The sequence below is a fragment of the Hyperolius riggenbachi genome, chromosome 2 (genome assembly GCF_040937935.1).
Source record: "Hyperolius riggenbachi isolate aHypRig1 chromosome 2, aHypRig1.pri, whole genome shotgun sequence".
In the NCBI taxonomy this organism is placed as follows: Eukaryota; Metazoa; Chordata; class Amphibia; order Anura; family Hyperoliidae; genus Hyperolius; species Hyperolius riggenbachi.
This window is the reverse complement of record NC_090647.1, coordinates 312,957,094-312,963,093: the sequence shown is the minus strand read 5'-3', so window position 1 is coordinate 312,963,093 and position 6,000 is coordinate 312,957,094.

The following is a 6,000-nucleotide window of genomic DNA, read 5'->3' as shown; positions in this document are numbered from 1 at the left end:
CAACTTGCTAGGCACTTGTCCCTCCCACTGTCGAAGAAGTCCCTCCTCCATGGGAGGGGACCTAACACTAACTAAAACCTACCTATGCATATGCATAGCCTGGGCGCGCTACCAGTAAATCCAAGAATTGCGCAGAAAAAGTGGGATCAGCGCATCACCAGGCCGCCTCTGGATGGCCTCAGCTCAGAGATGCGCTGAGCCCCCCCAGGAACTACAAAACGCACCTTGAACCCAAACAGAGGCTCTGCATATACACCAAAGAAAACTATCAAGTGGGAGCAGCTGACCAGAATTAAATCAAACATAGCAAAGAAATGAACAGCGCTACTTAAAAACAGATGAGTGCCTACCTGCAAAAAAAGTGCACACCCCACTCATGGGATTCAAATACACAATGAGCACACACATGACCTGTCTACCACTTGGAGGATGTTAGTTTCACTAACAATCTGCAACTTGCTAGGCACTTGTCCCTCCCACTGTCGAAGAAGTCCCTCCTCCATGGGAGGGGACCTAACACTAACTAAAACCTACCTATGCATATGCATAGCCTGGGCGCGCTACCAGTAAATCCAAGAATTGCGCAGAAAAAGTGGGATCAGCGCATCACCAGGCCGCCTCTGGATGGCCTCAGCTCAGAGATGCGCTGAGCCCCCCCAGGAACTACAAAACGCACCTTGAACCCAAACAGAGGCTCTGCATATACACCAAAGAAAACTATCAAGTGGGAGCAGCTGACCAGAATTAAATCAAACATAGCAAAGAAATGAACAGCGCTACTTAAAAACAGATGAGTGCCTACCTGCAAAAAAAGTGCACACCCCACTCATGGGATTCAAATACACAATGAGCACACACATGACCTGTCTACCACTTGGAGGATGTTAGTTTCACTAACAATCTGCAACTTGCTAGGCACTTGTCCCTCCCACTGTCGAAGAAGTCCCTCCTCCATGGGAGGGGACCTAACACTAACTAAAACCTACCTATGCATATGCATAGCCTGGGCGCGCTACCAGTAAATCCAAGAATTGCGCAGAAAAAGTGGGATCAGCGCATCACCAGGCCGCCTCTGGATGGCCTCAGCTCAGAGATGCGCTGAGCCCCCCCAGGAACTACAAAACGCACCTTGAACCCAAACAGAGGCTCTGCATATACACCAAAGAAAACTATCAAGTGGGAGCAGCTGACCAGAATTAAATCAAACATAGCAAAGAAATGAACAGCGCTACTTAAAAACAGATGAGTGCCTACCTGCAAAAAAAGTGCACACCCCACTCATGGGATTCAAATACACAATGAGCACACACATGACCTGTCTACCACTTGGAGGATGTTAGTTTCACTAACAATCTGCAACTTGCTAGGCACTTGTCCCTCCCACTGTCGAAGAAGTCCCTCCTCCATGGGAGGGGACCTAACACTAACTAAAACCTACCTATGCATATGCATAGCCTGGGCGCGCTACCAGTAAATCCAAGAATTGCGCAGAAAAAGTGGGATCAGCGCATCACCAGGCCGCCTCTGGATGGCCTCAGCTCAGAGATGCGCTGAGCCCCCCCAGGAACTACAAAACGCACCTTGAACCCAAACAGAGGCTCTGCATATACACCAAAGAAAACTATCAAGTGGGAGCAGCTGACCAGAATTAAATCAAACATAGCAAAGAAATGAACAGCGCTACTTAAAAACAGATGAGTGCCTACCTGCAAAAAAAGTGCACACCCCACCCCAGAGGCGGCCTGGTGATGCGCTGATCCCACTTTTTCTGCGCAATTCTTGGATTTACTGGTAGCGCGCCCAGGCTATGCATATGCATAGGTAGGTTTTAGTTAGTGTTAGGTCCCCTCCCATGGAGGAGGGACTTCTTCGACAGTGGGAGGGACAAGTGCCTAGCAAGTTGCAGATTGTTAGTGAAACTAACATCCTCCAAGTGGTAGACAGGTCATGTGTGTGCTCATTGTGTATTTGAATCCCATGAGTGGGGTGTGCACTTTTTTTGCAGGTAGGCACTCATCTGTTTTTAAGTAGCGCTGTTCATTTCTTTGCTATGTTTGATTTAATTCTGGTCAGCTGCTCCCACTTGATAGTTTTCTTTGGTGTATATGCAGAGCCTCTGTTTGGGTTCAAGGTGCGTTTTGTAGTTCCTGGGGGGGCTCAGCGCATCTCTGAGCTGAGGCCATCCAGAGGCGGCCTGGTGATGCGCTGATCCCACTTTTTCTGCGCAATTCTTGGATTTACTGGTAGCGCGCCCAGGCTATGCATATGCATAGGTAGGTTTTAGTTAGTGTTAGGTCCCCTCCCATGGAGGAGGGACTTCTTCGACAGTGGGAGGGACAAGTGCCTAGCAAGTTGCAGATTGTTAGTGAAACTAACATCCTCCAAGTGGTAGACAGGTCATGTGTGTGCTCATTGTGTATTTGAATCCCATGAGTGGGGTGTGCACTTTTTTTGCAGGTAGGCACTCATCTGTTTTTAAGTAGCGCTGTTCATTTCTTTGCTATGTTTGATTTAATTCTGGTCAGCTGCTCCCACTTGATAGTTTTCTTTGGTGTATATGCAGAGCCTCTGTTTGGGTTCAAGGTGCGTTTTGTAGTTCCTGGGGGGGCTCAGCGCATCTCTGAGCTGAGGCCATCCAGAGGCGGCCTGGTGATGCGCTGATCCCACTTTTTCTGCGCAATTCTTGGATTTACTGGTAGCGCGCCCAGGCTATGCATATGCATAGGTAGGTTTTAGTTAGTGTTTGGTCCCCTCCCATGGAGGAGGGACTTCTTCGACAGTGGGAGGGACAAGTGCCTAGCAAGTTGCAGATTGTTAGTGAAACTAACATCCTCCAAGTGGTAGACAGGTCATGTGTGTGCTCATTGTGTATTTGAATCCCATGAGTGGGGTGTGCACTTTTTTTGCAGGTAGGCACTCATCTGTTTTTAAGTAGCGCTGTTCATTTCTTTGCTATGTTTGATTTAATTCTGGTCAGCTGCTCCCACTTGATAGTTTTCTTTGGTGTATATGCAGAGCCTCTGTTTGGGTTCAAGGTGCGTTTTGTAGTTCCTGGGGGGGCTCAGCGCATCTCTGAGCTGAGGCCATCCAGAGGCGGCCTGGTGATGCGCTGATCCCACTTTTTCTGCGCAATTCTTGGATTTACTGGTAGCGCGCCCAGGCTATGCATATGCATAGGTAGGTTTTAGTTAGTGTTAGGTCCCCTCCCATGGAGGAGGGACTTCTTCGACAGTGGGAGGGACAAGTGCCTAGCAAGTTGCAGATTGTTAGTGAAACTAACATCCTCCAAGTGGTAGACAGGTCATGTGTGTGCTCATTGTGTATTTGAATCCCATGAGTGGGGTGTGCACTTTTTTTGCAGGTAGGCACTCATCTGTTTTTAAGTAGCGCTGTTCATTTCTTTGCTATGTTTGATTTAATTCTGGTCAGCTGCTCCCACTTGATAGTTTTCTTTGGTGTATATGCAGAGCCTCTGTTTGGGTTCAAGGTGCGTTTTGTAGTTCCTGGGGGGGCTCAGCGCATCTCTGAGCTGAGGCCATCCAGAGGCGGCCTGGTGATGCGCTGATCCCACTTTTTCTGCGCAATTCTTGGATTTACTGGTAGCGCGCCCAGGCTATGCATATGCATAGGTAGGTTTTAGTTAGTGTTAGGTCCCCTCCCATGGAGGAGGGACTTCTTCGACAGTGGGAGGGACAAGTGCCTAGCAAGTTGCAGATTGTTAGTGAAACTAACATCCTCCAAGTGGTAGACAGGTCATGTGTGTGCTCATTGTGTATTTGAATCCCATGAGTGGGGTGTGCACTTTTTTTGCAGGTAGGCACTCATCTGTTTTTAAGTAGCGCTGTTCATTTCTTTGCTATGTTTGATTTAATTCTGGTCAGCTGCTCCCACTTGATAGTTTTCTTTGGTGTATATGCAGAGCCTCTGTTTGGGTTCAAGGTGCGTTTTGTAGTTCCTGGGGGGGCTCAGCGCATCTCTGAGCTGAGGCCATCCAGAGGCGGCCTGGTGATGCGCTGATCCCACTTTTTCTGCGCAATTCTTGGATTTACTGGTAGCGCGCCCAGGCTATGCATATGCATAGGTAGGTTTTAGTTAGTGTTAGGTCCCCTCCCATGGAGGAGGGACTTCTTCGACAGTGGGAGGGACAAGTGCCTAGCAAGTTGCAGATTGTTAGTGAAACTAACATCCTCCAAGTGGTAGACAGGTCATGTGTGTGCTCATTGTGTATTTGAATCCCATGAGTGGGGTGTGCACTTTTTTTGCAGGTAGGCACTCATCTGTTTTTAAGTAGCGCTGTTCATTTCTTTGCTATAAAAGGGTAGCTATGCTCATCCGTCTGGGACTTAAGGGGAAAACAGGCGCTGAGAAATGTGGTCAATTTACATAGAAATAATCATTAACCCTATGTGCTCAACACATGCTCACATTAAGCTGGAACATGGACAGCTAAAAAGTAATTGTCCAAATAGAAGATCTTAGTTTCCATAAATGGCTGCAGTATCTTTTGTACTCAGACAGTTCACATCATCACAGATGCTTCCTTAGAATTGGTGCCTAGAGATGGCCCAAACCTCCGATTTTCGGTTCGCGAACCGGGTTCACAAACTTCCGCAAAAGATTTGGTTCGCGCAAACTTTCGCGAACCGCAATAGACTTCAATGGGGATGCGAACTTTGAAAACTAGAAACATTTATGCTGGCCACAAAAGTGATGGAAACGATGTTTCAAGGGGTCTAACACCTGGAGGGGGGCATGGATGAGTGGGATAGATGCCAAAAGTCCCGGGGAAAAATCTGGATTTGATGCAAAGCAGCGTTTTAAGGGCAGAAATCACATTGAATGCTAAATTGCAGGCCTAACGTGCTTTAAAACATCTTGCATGTGTATACATCAATCAGGGAGTGTAATTAGAGTACTGCTTCACACTGACACACCAAACTCACTGTGTAACGCACCGCAAACAGCTGTTTGCATAGTGACCGCCGTGCTGGATTGGTGCGCACCGTGGCGATAGCGGTTTTCAAGCCCATATGGTCGCCAGGCTGTGGTAGCTCAATGATAGAACAACAGTGACTGTGCAGCTGATCAAATTTGGTCTGTCCACAATGCAGCAACGACCTTATTATCTTCTTGTGTGTAGGCAGGGGCGTTTCTAGGGTCCTTGGAGATCGGGGGCACCTGTGGGCACCAGGCGGGGAGTTATATGCGGCGCGGCAAAAAATGGGCGTGGCCATGCGGTGAGTGGGCGTGGCCATGGGTGGGGCCAAATGTACATGAACTTAGCAGCGGTGTAAGCTACAGATAACGGGCCTGCCCATCGAAATATTGGATGGAGTCCCCTGTCCTTTATTTGGATAATGTACAATCAGTATAGGCATAGATCAAAGATGTATACGCACATACAATTTTAATTGGTCAATTACTGACCCCCAATTTTACCACCCCCATGCAGTAAGTGGGCCAACAGACAATGACTTTTATGAACAGAGCTAAAACTGGCTAATCAAAATTGTATGTGTGTACCAGGCTTTACAGCTAATACTGTACATACTGAAAGTAGCAGGGATCAGCATACAATATAGCTGGTTTACAATCAGTAAAGGCACAGAGTAACACCTTACACTGTACACACTGGAGGTAAATCAGCACACAGTGCAGCAACTAGAGAACAGCGTATACTGTACATACAGTAGGCAGCAGAATTCAGCACACTGCAGCTAGCGTGCCAAAAATATGGGGATCACGTTGTGCGGCGTGCTTATCGTGCTGCACCGAAAAATGGGTGGGCCATGGACCAGAATATAGGTGTGGTAACGGGTGGAAACAAATTTACATGAACCTAGCAATGGTGGGACATTAGATTATGACAGTGGTGGCGAACCTTTTGGAGGCCGAGTGCCCAAACTGCAACCCAAAAGTCACTTATCTATCGCAAAGTGGCAACCGCAATTTAAACTAAATACTGTACAAACGTTTTAACTCATACATGAACATTATGGA